Source organism: Brachyhypopomus gauderio, chromosome 9 (assembly GCF_052324685.1).
Source record: "Brachyhypopomus gauderio isolate BG-103 chromosome 9, BGAUD_0.2, whole genome shotgun sequence".
NCBI lineage: Eukaryota > Metazoa > Chordata > Actinopteri > Gymnotiformes > Hypopomidae > Brachyhypopomus > Brachyhypopomus gauderio.
Genome location: NC_135219.1, coordinates 25,025,258 through 25,041,604, shown reverse-complemented (window position 1 = coordinate 25,041,604; position 16,347 = coordinate 25,025,258). Strand labels below are relative to the sequence as shown.

General features: G+C 43.4%; 1 long non-coding RNA gene across 3 annotated transcripts; it reads left to right on the top strand.

Annotated features, from left to right (window-relative positions):
* The first annotated feature begins 10,688 nt into the window (after positions 1-10,688).
* On the top strand, positions 10,689-13,729 carry LOC143523561 (uncharacterized). 3 transcript variants are annotated; one of them, XR_013133402.1, is made up of 4 exons: positions 10,689-11,893; positions 12,819-12,873; positions 12,984-13,139; positions 13,404-13,729. It is a non-coding gene; the product is annotated as an uncharacterized LOC143523561 (long non-coding RNA). The 3 variants fall into 3 exon arrangements; XR_013133403.1 differs by having other exon boundaries at positions 10,689-10,886; positions 11,783-13,139; XR_013133401.1 differs by having other exon boundaries at positions 10,689-12,873.
* Positions 13,730-16,347: the final 2,618 nt, after the last annotated feature.

Genomic DNA, 16,347 nt, shown 5'->3' with positions numbered 1-16,347 from the left:
GGTGACTCATCACATGGGCTTCAATCTGGAACTGTGTCCCTTATATTTGGTGTGTATATATATATATATATATATATATATATATATATATATATGTGATGGGACTTTTGACACTTTTGCACCGTGGAATGTTTCTCAGTGCACGAGTTCCAGACATACAGATTATATGGACGCACAATAAGATGAGCATGATGGAGATGACTGAAGAGGCCACGTTGGTGGATATGAAATTTAAATATAGGAAACCTCCAAATGGAAGTACAAACAAAAATAGTGTTATTTGCACTTTATGTAGGAAGGATTCGCTTATCACAGAAGCACTTCCACCCTTCGTTACCACCTCAACGCAAAACATGTTGGGGCTAACGCGCAGGTCAGTAATGATAACTAGCTGATAAATGTATTCCTAGTACGATAGGGTGACCAAACGTCCGTATTTCCTGGGACATGTCCGTACTTCACATCCTGTTCCATCTCACATCCTGTGAGGAAATGTCCTGGTTTTTAAATTACCTTCATTGGACCATTAAGACTGATTAAACTTAATTAAACAACAGGTAGTCCACAGCAGATTCACTGAGCCTGAAAGGGTAAGAGGAATGGTTGTGTCCCAGATGTGGTATTCTTTGACTCTTCTGATAGCTCTCTCCACCAGGATTCAGAGACGAGCTATGGCTTGTGTTTTCTCCATGTCCTCCTTGCTGAAGCAGGTGGATTTCTTGAAGGGGGGGATGGTGAGTGTTGCACCAACATCAGACAGCATCTGGTCAATGACAAAGCCCTTGTCTGCCATGCATGCATCTTCTGGTTCCAGTAGGCTGAGAATTCCAGACTGTCTCTTTGTCAGACACTGCCCCTGTGAAGAGCTTTGAAACTAAGGTGATTACACCACATGGGGCAACACCTATCAGTGCTTCTTGTACACTGAAAATGTTTCAGACTGAAGTGTAAGCGATGATGGAGTTTCGCATCTGATTTCTGTACAGTCCAGGATCACTCTAACGTTTGAACAGTACTGTTTAAACTTCTCTGGCATGGTTGCTTGGACCTGTTCCCTTGACAACCAGGTTGGCACTTACCCCAAGACCAGGTAAAAATAGTTGGCTCATGTGATGAGAACTCTGCTTACAGTTGTTGTGCTGACCCCAAAGATGTCTGCAAGAACCTTCTCTTTCAGACCAACTGCAACACGGCAGCAGTACATGAACAATTCATCCACAAGTGCCAGTCTTCGGCTTGGACTTGGTTTCTCAATTTCCATAACATCCTCTGTCCTCTGTGCTTTACTCCAGTACACCAACCTGGATGCTGAGGGAGCAACCGACTCCCAAAAGATCAAAAATACCTTCTCTGATGGACAACGGGTGTAGAATCTGAACTCCTCATCAGTTGCACAAAATCTGTTGATTTGCAGGCCCCTGAGCTGAGATTCTAATTCTCTGACCTTGGCCTCCAATTCTCAGATTTTTTCAGCTGCAGCATCCAGGGCACCTGAAAAATGCAGACAAAAGCATCAGGGTAAAATGTCCTCTTTACAATACAGACATTTAACTAAACTGGGGATATTTATCTTCTTTATCAGAGCACTGTGTTTTAGAGCAGTATTGTGTAGCTCTTGTCGTGATAAAATGTTTAAAACGTTGAGTAAGCGGTACCCCAATAGAATGATTTGCAGTGCAAACTTACGCTAATGTAGGCTAAAATAATAAGACTCTACTGAACGATTTAAAGAGTTGCTTAATACAAACTGATAGTATGCATGTACTTACCACAAGAAGGATGACAAGCGTAGTCGTGGTCAGCCACGGGCCGGGCCTCGTCGGCTTCCTCCACAGCAGAAGCTTCGCAAGCCTGTGTAGCATCGCTCCCTCCACGAACGTTGACTCCAAGATGAGTGCTAGCTCAGTCAAAAGCAGACTCCCGAGACACCTGGTCTTTCCCCCAGTTGTTCTAGGAAGTCATTTCCTGCCACTTTTCGAAACGTAAACATCGCCACCGTCAAAGTCCATGCTACACACGAACGTGCTCCCACGAACTATATTAAAACACGGCCCCTCATCCCTTCAAATTAACCTCACCCACGTGCTCCTAAATTCTTAGTTTTTGGGAAAGTGGTGAAAACTCAGGTATGGATGTGTCTGCTTTGAATTAGAGCAGCCAGGTACGCTACAGTAACACCGGCGAGAGGATTCGGCCATTGCTGATCGAAAGCAGAAGTATTGATACACTGCTTCACTCAATTCCCAGAAACAGGAAATGTAATAAAGGCCTATTGACCCCAGTATTGGCCCACATGGGCTAACACACATGGGGCCCATGTGGAGCTGATGGGCCCCAGCTGGGTTGCCCAAAAAGGGCCCATATGCCAGCCCATTTCAAACCCATGGAGCCCACATGGACATGTTGACTGGGCCTTTCCTTGAGGATCCTGTGGATATAGTTTAGTTTATTCACTGAGCTCTTCATCAGGAACGCGTTGTCTATAAAACCCCGAATAGACATAGGCCTACTATAATTTTCAGATGATTTCTTTTTTATGAACATTATCGTTTTTCAGAACAATCCATTACTTACATTAGTAACATTGTTAACCTTTATAATCCTTAATGAATAACGTAATTATCTTTAATGGTAACAAAAATAACGTAGCTATTGTAACTGACCATTCTCCCCATCAAGATCATATGTGATGCTTCCCACCTCATCACAAATGTTGAAGCAAGATGGCCAGGATCCGTGCATGATTCCACACTGTACAACACATTTGAACAGGGTAGGCCTGTGGTAGTTTTGCTAGTTGTTCACATGCTGTGTAATAGTTACAGTAAATCATTGCAACCCCTAGTGCAATCATAGGACACTATGACGGCCTCCTTCATAGAGACAGAGGGTATCACTGCCTGTCCTACATGACTCCCTATTAAAATCCTGCACCTGGACCACTGTCCCGCTACAATCAGGCCCACAGCAAAACCAGGGCAAGAATTGAAATGACCCTAGGAATCCTCGAGGCCAGGTTTCAGTGCCTGAAGGGGCTCAGAGTTACCCCTGAGAGGGCATGCCACATTAATATGGCATATGTGGCATTACACAACATTGCAACCATCCAGGGAGAGTGACAGCCTACCATCTCAGACATGCCCACAAACGAGGAACTTTACTATCTCTGTTGTCACCCACATGCATGTAGAGTTGTCAGAGACTCCATCTGCAATCACTGCTTTTCACATTAAATCATGCAGCCCCCCACTTCCACCCAGTAACCTTTTAATATACATTACAGTCATATTCCCTGTTGTTTCATTATTATATTTTCCTGTAAATAAATATATTTAAGAATATATATTACAAATAAGATATAGTTATGTACAGCCATACCACTTTGTACTATATTCTTATACTTCATTTTTATCTGATGCCATGTGCATTTCACACCACTCGGATTAGACCTGGAATTAGTAAATGTTCAATTAAATATAATTAAGAAAACTCAATACTGTGACGGGCGGTGTGAGCAACTGAAAAGGAAGCGATCATGCTAAGTCTCAGGGAAAAAGGATGGTTTAATAGAAAGTGTGCAAACCAAAACCTGTGCAAAAGATCCAAATTAAGGATATAATGACCAGCGGTCAACTGGTACAAAGACAAGATATATATAGGCAAACAAACGACCCTCAGGTGAGACGGATCACAGGCTCCGCCCACCTGAGGGACACACATGACATCACCAAACAACAACAACAACAGCTGCTGTGGACGGAGGCGGCCGGTAGGGGGCCGCCTCACCGTGACAGACCCCCCCACCAAGCCGCACTCCCCTCCACTGGGTGTGTGGCACACAGCGGCTGCACACAAAACACGAAGGGGCAGGAAGGCAGAGACAAGCAGGAACACACCTCCTGCCGTCCGGGAGCTGGAACATAAAACACACAACATTAAACAGCTCACCTCCCCGGGCAGGACCCTGGACCGACCGGGCCGTTAACAACACAAAACCACGCCCCAGTCGGTCGCAGGGCCCTCACGCCCTAACCGGCCTTCAGCCGGTGAGCCCCACAGGTGTGAGGACGAGGGGCTACGGCTTCTCTCTCGTCCCTCGTGTATGTGTGTGTGTGCAGGCTACCTCTCCAAGGCGTGGCTACTTCACCTCCTGGACCTACCTCCTCCCAGAGCTGACCCCTGCCTTCTGCTAGGGGTCACCCCAGAGCCAACCCCTCCCGGGGCCTCTCATCGCAAGATGGACTCCTCCACCCAACCCAGGAGCGCCAGAGACCGAGGCCCAGAGCACCCCGACGCAGGCTAGGGAGCAGCCCCAAGGGCCTCCTGGTCACCCCGGGCAGGAGGGAGGATCTCCTTCCTCAGCAGGAGCTTTTCAGACCGGAGCCCCATGGTCCCCAAACATCCGGGGGCCCCAGCCCTCTAGGGAGGGGCTCTTCATGACCGGGCTCCGGTCACCCCACAACACAAGGGGGCTCCTGCCAGGTGGAGACCCCCACAAGGTCCAGGAACACCGCCAAGGAGAAGCACCTGCAGAGAACAGCACACACACACACACACACAACACAAACGCGCCCTACCCTATTCAGGGCCTCCCTCGGGAGCGACGCCCTCCGTGCCACACCCTATGGCACGGGACCACAGCCGGTCCCCCCCCAAACACACATTTAAGGGGAGGAGCATGCGTGCAATTACATAAAACAAAACAAATCACGCAACACGTTAGGACAAAACAAACACGCAAAGACTAGACAAAACAAACAAAACGGCAAACGGACAGGATCCACACATGCGCGCTCTACACAAACAAACACTCCCCACATCAATCTCTCCCCACATCAAACACTAGACACACGGGGGAGCGAGGCGACCGTGACAAGCGGCGACCGCGTCACACATAAAACATGCAATGAGTAACACACGCGAGCGACGCACACTGATCCATACGTCCGTTCACTCACACACACACACACCTACACACACGTGTAACCACACAACACGAAGAGCCCGACCAGGGTCGACCGCCCTGGTCACCGCCGTGCTGCACACACACACAACGTTTCAGCGGCGGGACTCTTCAACAACAAACAAAACACCACGTAGACAAACACTTACCGCGAGACATGACCACGAACGAAGGAGAAAGAAAAAGAGACTCGGCGGCTTCCGAAGGGTGGCTGGTCATTCTGTGACGGGCGGTGTGAGCAACTGAAAAGGAAGCGATCACGCCAAGTCTCAGGGAAAAAGGATGGTTTAATAAAAAGTGTGCAAACCAAAACTCGTGCAAAAGATCCAAATTAAGAATATAATGACTAGCGGTCCACTGGTACAAAGACAAGACATATATAGGCAAACAAACGACCCTCAGGTGAGACGGATCACGGGCTCCGTCACCAAACAACAACAACAACAGCCGCTGTGGACAGAGGCGGCCGGTAGGGGGCCGCCTCACCGTGACAAATACAGTATTATAAATGTGGAGAATATATACTATATATATATATATATATATATATATATATATATATATATATATATATATATATATATATATATAATTCCACCCTGTTGCTAAATATAAAAGTATCATTTTCACTCACGCATTAACTCTTGCAAAAAAACACGAACGGCACAAGAGGGAAAAGGGGATTAGGGAGAAACACAGAGACAGACACTCACACAGGCACAGGCAACCATGAGAATAGACACCCCGCTTGCAGGAGAGTGGCCAGCCGAGAGAACCCCCCAGTGCCGTAGCGACGCTATAGGCGGGGTCCCCCCTTTCCTCGGGGTAGACCCTCCACCGCGTGCAGCACTGTTAGGTGCTCCGGGGGATCACACGCCAGCTTTCCTCGTGGTGGACACGCCTGGAGTTCCTCTGGGCACCACTGGAGAGCTTGCCCACCATTCCTGCGCACAATACCAAGGTATCGTCAGTGCCACCCTCTGGGTCTGCCAGGGGAGAGGAGTCCCTTGTCGGGGAGCAGAGTGCCTCTCTCTACGCCCTCTGGGCAGCTTGTCGGTAGCTCTGCTACCGACTCTCCTCCAGCGGTATCGCAGCAGGCTCGCGCACCTGCCTCAGCTCTGCAATTGTCGCGGGAGCATCGTGATGATGCACAGGGGAAGAGGAGTGATGGTGTTTGCTCGCTCTCTTCCCCTTCTTTGCACGAGTTGCATATGTTACACGCCCAGGCGTAGGGTCGGTGTAGACAGATGACTGCGTAACCTGAAACAGGATAAAAACGGATGGAACACAGGAACTGTATTTGATAACTGCAGATGCCTCTCAGCTCTGGTTTATTCAAATAAACATTTTAACACAATCTCATGTTTATGTTGTATTCATACCGTTTGGTCCAAAGCAGTAACACAGGATTCAATCACTGTGACACAATCCATACCAATATAACACAGCATACATTGTATAACAAATACACACATTTCTCCTAACAAAAGGAATACACATGCACAATTTCCTCCCTAAGTATGTACATCTCTATACATCCACTCATATACATTTATGCACCCCATATACATCAGTGGGGAACCGTCAGGGCCCTCTACGCCCTCTCAGAGGGCCTAAAATATTCTTAAAACATCTGTTCTCCTCTGCAATCTTGTATGCTTCAGTCATTTTGTGTGTTTTGTGTGACCATTGCTTTGCATATCCCTCATGTGTGTTTGAATCTTCCTCCCCAGTAAGTCTAAACAGCAAGTCGACAGGTAACCGAGGGTGGCGGCCATACATTAAAAAGTAAGGGGAGTATCCGGTGGACTCGTGCCAGGTACAATTGTATGCATGAATCACTTGGGGCAGGTGGTCTTTCCATCATTCCTTTTCCTTCTCCTCCAGAGTGCGCAGCATCTGTAGTAGGGTTCGGTTAAACCTTTCAACAGGGTTGCTCTGGGGGTGGTATGGGGATGTTCTGGAGTGGCCTATCCCCGACAGTCGTTGCAGTGTTTTAAAAAGCTCATTTTCATACTCTCTGCCTTGGTCATGGTGTAGCTTGGAAGGGTATCCGAAACGAGGGATGAAATCATTAAAAATCCGTTCCGCTGCCGTCCGACCAGATTTGTTTTTTGTCGCATAGGCCTGAGCAAATCTCGTAAAGTGGTCCACCACCACCAAGATATACTCGTACCCTCCCCGACTGCTCTCTAGATGCATGTAATCAATACATACAAGTTCAAGGGGTGAACTTGAGGTGATGCTACCCAGCGGGGCACGTACATGGGTAACTGGCTTTTTCTGTGCAATACATGGACACCGCCGAGTGACATAGGCCTCGACATCTTTCTTCATGTATGGCCAGTAATATCTCTCTCTCACTAGGTGAAGAACTCGTTCAGTGCCGACATGGGCCATATCGTCATGGAGGTGTTTCATCACGACCTGTCTGTACTTGGCAGGGAGTACAAGTTGTCACACATACCCAGGCATTTGGTCGGCTCATCTTTCTGTAACATGTGGGAGGCATGCATGTTGAGGCGAGTGCATGTGGGACATTCACAGACATTTCCTAATTATTACTTTATGATTGCGCAAATAGCGTACATTAACGTATATATAAGCCAAAAGCTTAAAACAAAGACGAGCACGGGACGCTGCGAGAACGCACATTAAATAGACAAACCACATACTCCCTGAATGATTATGAGACTAGCCACAGGTGAGACTGATGGAACACGCTCACGTACAACCACACCCATGGAAATACATAAACGGGCATAAACAGACGTAGACAACATGAACACACGCCCAAAAGGAGGGGTCCGGCGCTGTTCCGTGACAATGTCAGATCGGGGTAAGACAACTCAACTCTTTATTTGTATAGCACCTTTCATACATACATGTAACTCAAAGTGCTTTACATTATAAATAAAAGAAACATTAAAAGGAGATAAGACAAAGACAAAAAGACAAAAAGAAAAGGTGACAACACAGGGATGTAAAAGAATATAATTGCAAACTAATAATGAGTGTTAACAACATGTAGGTGAAATCAATCACTGAAAATACTGAAAAAGAAATTATTTGCCAAATCCTAACCTGGAAGAAAGCAGTACACAACAAGACCATCACCATAGGAACCATGATGTCAGGGAGGAGGTGATATGAACCCTTCTGACTTTACACATATAGGCAAAGCAGCCTAGCAGTTGAATCATTATTTGATTGAGGCTTATTTAGAGCAAATATATGAGGTCCCATTGTTTCCTCTGTTGAACACATGTGAAGGCAACACTCCTAAGCTGAGATTAATTTAGCATTGTTTTCCTGAATTTATAGGATATTGAAACAAGCTACATTTTGGTGAGATAATACAAGATAGCTAATACAAATGACAGCTATAGTTATGGTACAAGTACAATATAATTTACAATTGACAAAAGTTACATTTACAAGAATGCATTTCTCATTAAAATTAAAAGAAAGAAAGAAAAAATAAAAGCTTTCTTGTATATAAATTATATGTATTCTAAATTATTATTCACACTGTTAGTGGCTAAAAGTTAAGTGGTTTATATAAAATCATGCTGTTTCTTAATTTTTGTCAAGGCATGGATTTGGGCCCAGTCATCTCTATGTTCCTGTCTGCCATTACACATCTTGCAAGTTCCTTATGGAAAGTGAATAACTAGTGACTGTCTGTTAAGATCACACACACTGACCTCTTAGCAGTCACTGCAGCATGGAAAGCAATAAGGTGAATACCCATCTACCTGTTAATGCTCTCTTATCTCCTGAAAGTGGTCTACTCTATATGTAAATGAGAATGTAACAGCAGACATTTGTGCAATACAGCAGTGGTGAAAGCAAATGCATTCCAAAGACATCCTACGTGTCTGAGTGCCTCTCTGCTGCCTGGCACCAGCATAGCTGAAGTGTTCAGCCAGACCGTAAAGAGCAAACAGCTTCACTAGTGTAACTACAATGGGACCACTGTGTTCAGCAGTACACAGCACTGAGATGCTGGCTTAGCCCAATAAAATAAATGCTGAGCTTTTCCATAGTAAAAGATAACATTGCTTCTTTAACCATACATGATGTGCTCATTAGCATTTCAAAATTGGTGCATTTTAATTATGACTCTTTAATGTTATGAAATAGCTTTTAATCATATTCTCCTAGACTGGCTGGTACCACTGGGAGTCAAATCCAGGTTTTGGTGGGGGAGAGCACACTGTATTATTTTTATTATCCGTAATTGGTTTTATGGGTTTAGTATTAAATGAAGGGGATGTATACAATGAAGCTATTTTTCTCATTCTCAAATAGAATGTGAACAAATTTGTATGCCACATTTCAAAGAGCTTTATTTGTGCTGTATATGGGTCATGCAGTTCCAATAAAGAGGAGACATGATCTGATTCTGTCTCCTTCTGAATCCCCCAGTATTTCAGAAAGTAATATTTTGCAGCATTAGGACCTAGGGCAGGGCCATGGCTAAGGGCGGGCATTGGGGGGCAGTGCCCATCCAATTACAATGTCGTGCCCCCCCCACAACATTTTTGTTCATATATAAAATAATTTATATGTGAAAAAATCACACATATTAATCTAGCAATATTTTACTGTTTTATTTCAACGAACATTTAATTTTCATGTATGTTCTGAAACAGGCAAAAATAAAAAAGCGAGCCTCTAACGAACGGTCTCCAACGGTCTTGCTTATATAACAATCTTGCAGACGCCTCTACTTTTTTTTCCGGAGAGTTAACCTAGCTAGGTTAGCATTTTAAGCTTCAGCCTAATGGATATAAGAAAATGGTTTCAAGTACCATCTTCAGTCACTACCCAGGGAGCCGAAGGAAAAACTAAAGCTGAAGAAAATGTGCTTGACTTCGACAGGAGTGAACATGCTAATTCCAGTCATGCTAATCCTGAAGTTCAAGACAGAGGCAATACCACCGTTAAAGAATCCAGCTTGGACAATTCTGGACATTTACAGCAAGTCCCCAACGATCTTGGGGTCGAAAAACCCAACCAGGTCGCCCTGCTTCAATACCCCGTCCGTCTTTTTCAGGGTAAGAATCGCTCTTTTGTAGCTTCGTGGTACCATAATCGAGAATGGCTAGAGTACAGCATCCACGCTGATGCAGCCTTCTGTTATCCGTGCAGAAAGTTCAGCGGTGCCCGTGCTACTGACTCAACTTTCACTCATAAGGGATACCGTGACTGGAAATACGCTACAGAGAAAGGGTTTCATAAACACTCCACTTCGAAAGAGCATATATCTTGCATGACGCTATGGATGGAGCATGGAAGGCGCATTAAGAATAACAGTGAAATTTCTACTCTACTTAATGCAGACCAGCTAAGAAAAAACAGGTACTACGTGTCTGCTCTTATTGATTAGTGGGGCATGATTAGTTCATACACATTTTAGTCCTGTTTTATTTTTATAGGCTTTGTAACTACTGCTAATGATTGCTTTATATCGGCGCTTAAATCTGCCCCCCCCAGGTAAACCACATGCCCACCCAGTGAAAAAATTCTGGCGACTGCCCTGACCTAGGGTTAAAAGTATTTGTTTACATGGAGCATAAATTAGGACTTATCAGGATATGGATTAAGAAAAACAAACTTGACCCCGCAAAAGATTACAAACCTCTTTATTAATCCTGTTTTTAGAGAACAGGAAATGACAGAGTGGACTCTAGACTGCAAACCGGTTGAAGGCGGAGCTTTGGAATCACTCGCTGCAGACAACACGGTTCTTAGAGAGGGAATGACCCGGCTCTCAGAAGAAAAAAATTAAAAATTTAATCTCGAGAGATCCCGGAATCCCGGAGAAGGCAGACAAAGATCCCAGCGACCATTTGGGACCATTTTGGGTTTCCTTTGGGCAGTGAGGGATATGGGTTTGCCCACTGATTGTAACGTGGTGAGTACAGAGACGTACACACCGCGTAAGAAACAGAGAAGGGAGGACCCAAGTGCCGGTTAGTAAAAAAAATGCAGAGCGTAAAAAACGAGCGATAACGCGCGCACACACACACACCTGAGCAATAAACAATACTAGAGAAAATTAAACACGACGCGCAAAACCGAAAATGAAACTAAACCGTGCGAGCACGGTAGAAATACAAACAGAAAACAACACGGAATTATCAACGTGTAAGCAGACAAGATAATGTCGTGGAATAATACGGTAAAAACTATAAACAGAAAACACGTGGAATCCTCAACACGTGAAAACCGAAACTAAGGACGTCAGGGAAAGACTGACAGCAGGCAAACGCCGCAACATAAAGACAACCTTCCCAAAACAATAAACAATGGATAGGAAGAGAAAACAGATTGGGGAAAACTTGAGAGGGGCCAGATAGCGGCGCAGGAGGTAGATAAGTAACAGCGGAACGAGAGAGAGAGAGAGCGGTGGCGAGACACCTTGAAACGTAACAATATCACAGAGAGAGAGACGGGCTGAAAGCGCAACGGCAAGAGACCAAAACGATTCAGCAGTGATTCGTCTCCACAAGCTTCCTTAAGAAGCCTATAAAATAGCTGAGACGAATCACTGCTGATTATGCCGATTTAGTCTGGGACTGACTCGGGTGCCCCGTGCGGAGGTAGAGGGCGTGGCATCCGAGCCAGCCCTGACACTGATAACCTCATGTCTAAACAATTAATTACAACAGCCACAATTGTTCGCTTTTCATCTTTTAAAAAATATATTGAGTGAAACAAAAACACAAAACTTAAACGATTTGTGATTCAAAAGCAGGCGTTTTGCCTCAGTCAATTCACTGTATGATGGCCCTTAACATTTTTCATCAGGCACATAACAGGTCCTTAAATCGCAGCAAGAAGAAACCGCGCAGACCGTTTGTTGAGAAGATTGCCAGCTCTTTCTCAGTTCTCTCTGTTCATCGTTAACGCATTTGTAAGGTATGTTTTGACCAATACAATCATGTCACGTAGGGCTACGCCCCCTATCGTAGCTGTCACTCTGGGTTCCCTCGTGTCTGTGTTCCCTGCCTGTTTGTCCCGCCCTGCTCGTTGTTTTGATGGATTCCTTGTTTGTTACCACGCCCCTGTGTCATTGTCATCACCTGTCCCTAGTTTAGTCCTGTGTATATTAGTCCCTGTGTCTCCCAGGTCTAGTGATCGGTCTTTTTGTTCCAACCTGTTCGTGACCATTGCGTGAGTTCGCGCTTTTGTGTTTCCCGTCCTCCGTGTGTTTTGCTTGTTCTCCCCTGGTTTACCTGTCTTGTTGTTTTCCTTGTCCTTATCTATGCCCGTGTATATTTCTTGTATGGACTGCCCACCCGATATGACCTGCGCCCGGTATCATGACTCTGCCTATGGAATTTCCTTTAATAAATCTCGCTCTCCTCAGCGTTTGTGTCCGCCTCCCTGTTCTGCCCCGCGCAGAACGTTACAAATCATTTGATACACGTACACTTAAATTTCGAATAATTATGCACAAAACTGCGAAGCAGTTAACATTTTTACTCATGGTGTAATCCCTACCATATAATACGTTAACTAATGAACACCATTGCTCTTAGTGTGTCTTATCAAACCCATTACTTGCTCGCGCGCACGCACACATACACACACACACACACTCTCTCTCTCTCTCTCTCTCTCTCTCTCTCTCTCTCTCTCTCTCTCTCTCTCTCTCTCACTGTATATATGTTTGCAGTGTGCCCGTAAATTTAGCTAGTTGACAAGACCCGCTAGCTAAACATTTACACATTAGCATGCTGTTTTAACATAAAATATAGGCCGCATTCAAGATTTCAAGCACCTACAGAGTCTAGACTATAGTTGCTAGCTTTTATATACAACTCTGTGTATACATTTCTAGGTGTCTACATTACTACTTATTCTATCACCTCAACTTCATTTCAACTTCATTACATGTAAGTTAGAATTACATATGAAATATTTATGAATTTATTACACACTATCACACCATACTACTACCGCCTTATGTCTCTTCACAGTTGTTCTTTTTGTTTTTCTTTCACAGATTGTATATTTAGGAACAGTTGGAGGATGTGATGTCCAAACAACGACCAGGAGGGTGATGTCATATTTGTTAACAGTCTTGCTCTGCAGCTCTCTTGAAAAGGCTCTGGGGAGAAGAGATCTTTTCAAGATCTTATCCTCTGTAAAGTGGTCATAGGTGAGAATAATTTTGATGCTTGGGTTTATTATTTCTTTTGCTTGCAATTCATCTGTACAGTTTGTCTATAAGTTTTCACTGGAAATTGCTCAGTTAATACTTCACTTTTATGTTAAAGTGATAGTAGATGAAGGCAACACTTAATAGATGTTTAAAATGTATATTACATTTTATAGAAATCTATGAGTGTTTTAGTCTCAACCTGTTTAATTAATCTGAAACATTCAGAATGTTTTTGTACATTTGTGCTGTACAACTACATAGAGGCAGTCCACAGAAGTGCACCAGAACAGGTGACCAACGCTGCAGTTGAGGCTGCGATCAAGGTGTGGCTGAGGAACACTAGAGACCGTGATGGAGGTAGAAAACAAAGAATGTTCAGAAGACACACACAGAACCATTAAAGTCTGATTTATGATGTTCTTGCTATTGATTATGGTTTTCCAGTCGTTTTGTTTGAAATATTCTTTTAGTGAATTCAGTGTCATTTTTTTCTTGCACTTGAAAGGTATTTCATTTACTGTTTTATATTACAAGCAAGCATGTGATATTAAAGAATATTTATTGAATGCAAAAGACAATCTGCAGTTCAAATGTAAATGCTAGTTTAAGTTTAAACTTAAACTGGATGTTTTTTCAATGTAAAATAAATAATGACTTGACCCTTTTCCAAACTCTTGGTGGTTTTTACATGAGGTAAGCATTTAGGCTCCAAAAGAGGCAAAAAAAAAATATTTTCTAGATAATCTATTTGTAGTTTAAAGAAGATAATACACCAATGGCAAACTATGGGAAAGTGGTGGTGGCTATGGGTGGAACAGTGCAAAAGCTTTAATGTGAGTAAGATATGTGGGGCCAGTGTAGGCAGCTGTGGGCTGAGTAGTGGCCCTGATTGGGTCCATAAGTGGCTCAGAGTGGGAAAGTGGAAAATTGACCGCTATAGGCTGAACAATGGCAAGTTATATTGTAGGCAACTGTGGGCTAAGTAGTCGGCTAAGAAAGGGATTGAATTGGGCAAACTCAGATAACTGTGCTGATTGTGGGTAGCCCATTTAGGTCCATAACAGTGGGCCCTGTTACGCCCCCACGTTCAAACCAGAGGGGGTCCAATGTGGGCAGCCCAAATAGGATCACATTTTAAGCCTGCTGTGGTCCCAAAGAGGGCCACTGTTGCCATGTTTGCTGGGGACCTGGAAACTACAATAAAATTATTCAAAACATAGAGCTGTTAAAGAGCCGCGGCCGGGATGTGAAAGGAACAGACTTCAGTATTAACGACCAGTTCCCCAAGGAGATCCTGGAGCAATGCAAGGCCCTGTTCCCCATCCGTAAGAGGTTCATTCAAGGAGGCTCCCGGGCTGTTATCGCAGTGGACAAACTCTATATTAATGGACAACTAATGTGACAAACATCAGACCATGCTGTACTGATCAGGTGATCTGCAGCAACACTGATGTCTTTATCCTAATGCTTTATCATATACTTTTCAACTGGTATAATAGACATATCTTAAGAATAATTAATGCTGATTGAATTACCACAGTCCCTTAAATAATTTAAATGTCTTTTTCTTAATCTTTCTTAATCTTTTTTTGTTTATGCTGTAAGAGCCATAAAGCAGAAAAGTTAGAATGTAGAAATATGTACAATTTATTTTGTTCTTAATTTATGTCATTGTGTAATTCATATTTCTAAGAAAATGATTATTAATATAAATATATTTGATGACGCTTCCTCAGAATAACGTAACTGAGAACGTGCAGCAACAGTTTAGTCAGAGTTGTGCAAGGCACGGGAGCATATAGTTTTCTTACCGTACTTACGTGCGTTCTTTTTTGTAACCTTTTGATTCTCTAAGTAAAGATACTTAACTTAAACAACTTAGTCATGCCGTACGTGTGAAGAAATTACTGTGTCTGCAGCTCTAAGTGGTACTTTTTGGAAACCGAAGAAAGTGTCACTACATATGCATATGTATTTTACACATCACCTTTTTTTCCTACAGGCTACAATTTATTGAATGCACACACGCACAGGAATACCTAACAGACAGACGCAGAGACATACGGTACACATCGACACATACACACAAACATACAGGAGACACACACACACAAACAGCACAGACACATGCACAGACCCAGACATACACAACCAATACATGTACAAACATGCATGCACAAACACACAACACAGACATGTAACACACGCACCTTTAGCAAACATCCAACACTCAGTTAGTTTGTTACATGGAATGTATGTGTAACTGGTTAGAGGGAAAAGGGATTGAAAATCTTTAATCGGCTAAACAACTTACAAGCAGATATTGTCTTTCTACAGGAAACACATATGTCCAAAACACCTTCTGTATATACACACTGTCCTCTCTTCATTTTCCTCATCCGTACTCAGCCTGCTACAATTCAAAACATATTAACAGAAGGATAAACGTCTCAATTAACAACAATATAACAGATCCAGAAGGTAGAAACACTTAGGCAGGGTCAGATAACTCAAGCTACGAAACGAAAGATAATAAACATAGAAACAACCCAGAGTTAACAATGTAAGGACTAAGAAGAACACCAAAAGACAAAAGTGAAACACGATGGTAAAATGAGCTGACAAGCACAGTCTAAGCACACAGATTACAACTTGGGGAATAGAGAAAACGCATTCGTAAAACAAGACTAACAGAAGCATGTGTTTCAGCATTTATGTATTGTTAATATACCAAATGTTGACGACCCCTCCTTTTTTCATATTATTTTTACTTCATCCTCTAATCACTCTGACACCAAACTAATAATTGGAGGAGACTACAACCTTGTACTTCATCCAGATATCGGAAGGCTCAGTACAGCAATGAGTCAAAGGAACTGGCAGTCTGCAGACAATAAAACAATGTAGAGTGAGGGGAAGAGACTTTAAAGTAGAAGAGAATGGGCGGGGCTTCCCAAAGTACACAGGCCAGCACATGTAAATTTGTGCAATTATAACTTTGTTGCTATGTTACACAAGAGTTTTCTCAAAAAACACACCCAGGATCTGAAATCATAACTAGTATTTGGCAGCTTAGAATTGCACTGATAGGGCTTCTTGTACAATGAGGATTTAAAAGTGTGTTTAGCACTGAGCTTGAGTTCTGTTACTTGAACTCTCTCAGGTTCAACAAGACTGAAATACTACACAATTTAAACTGACTACT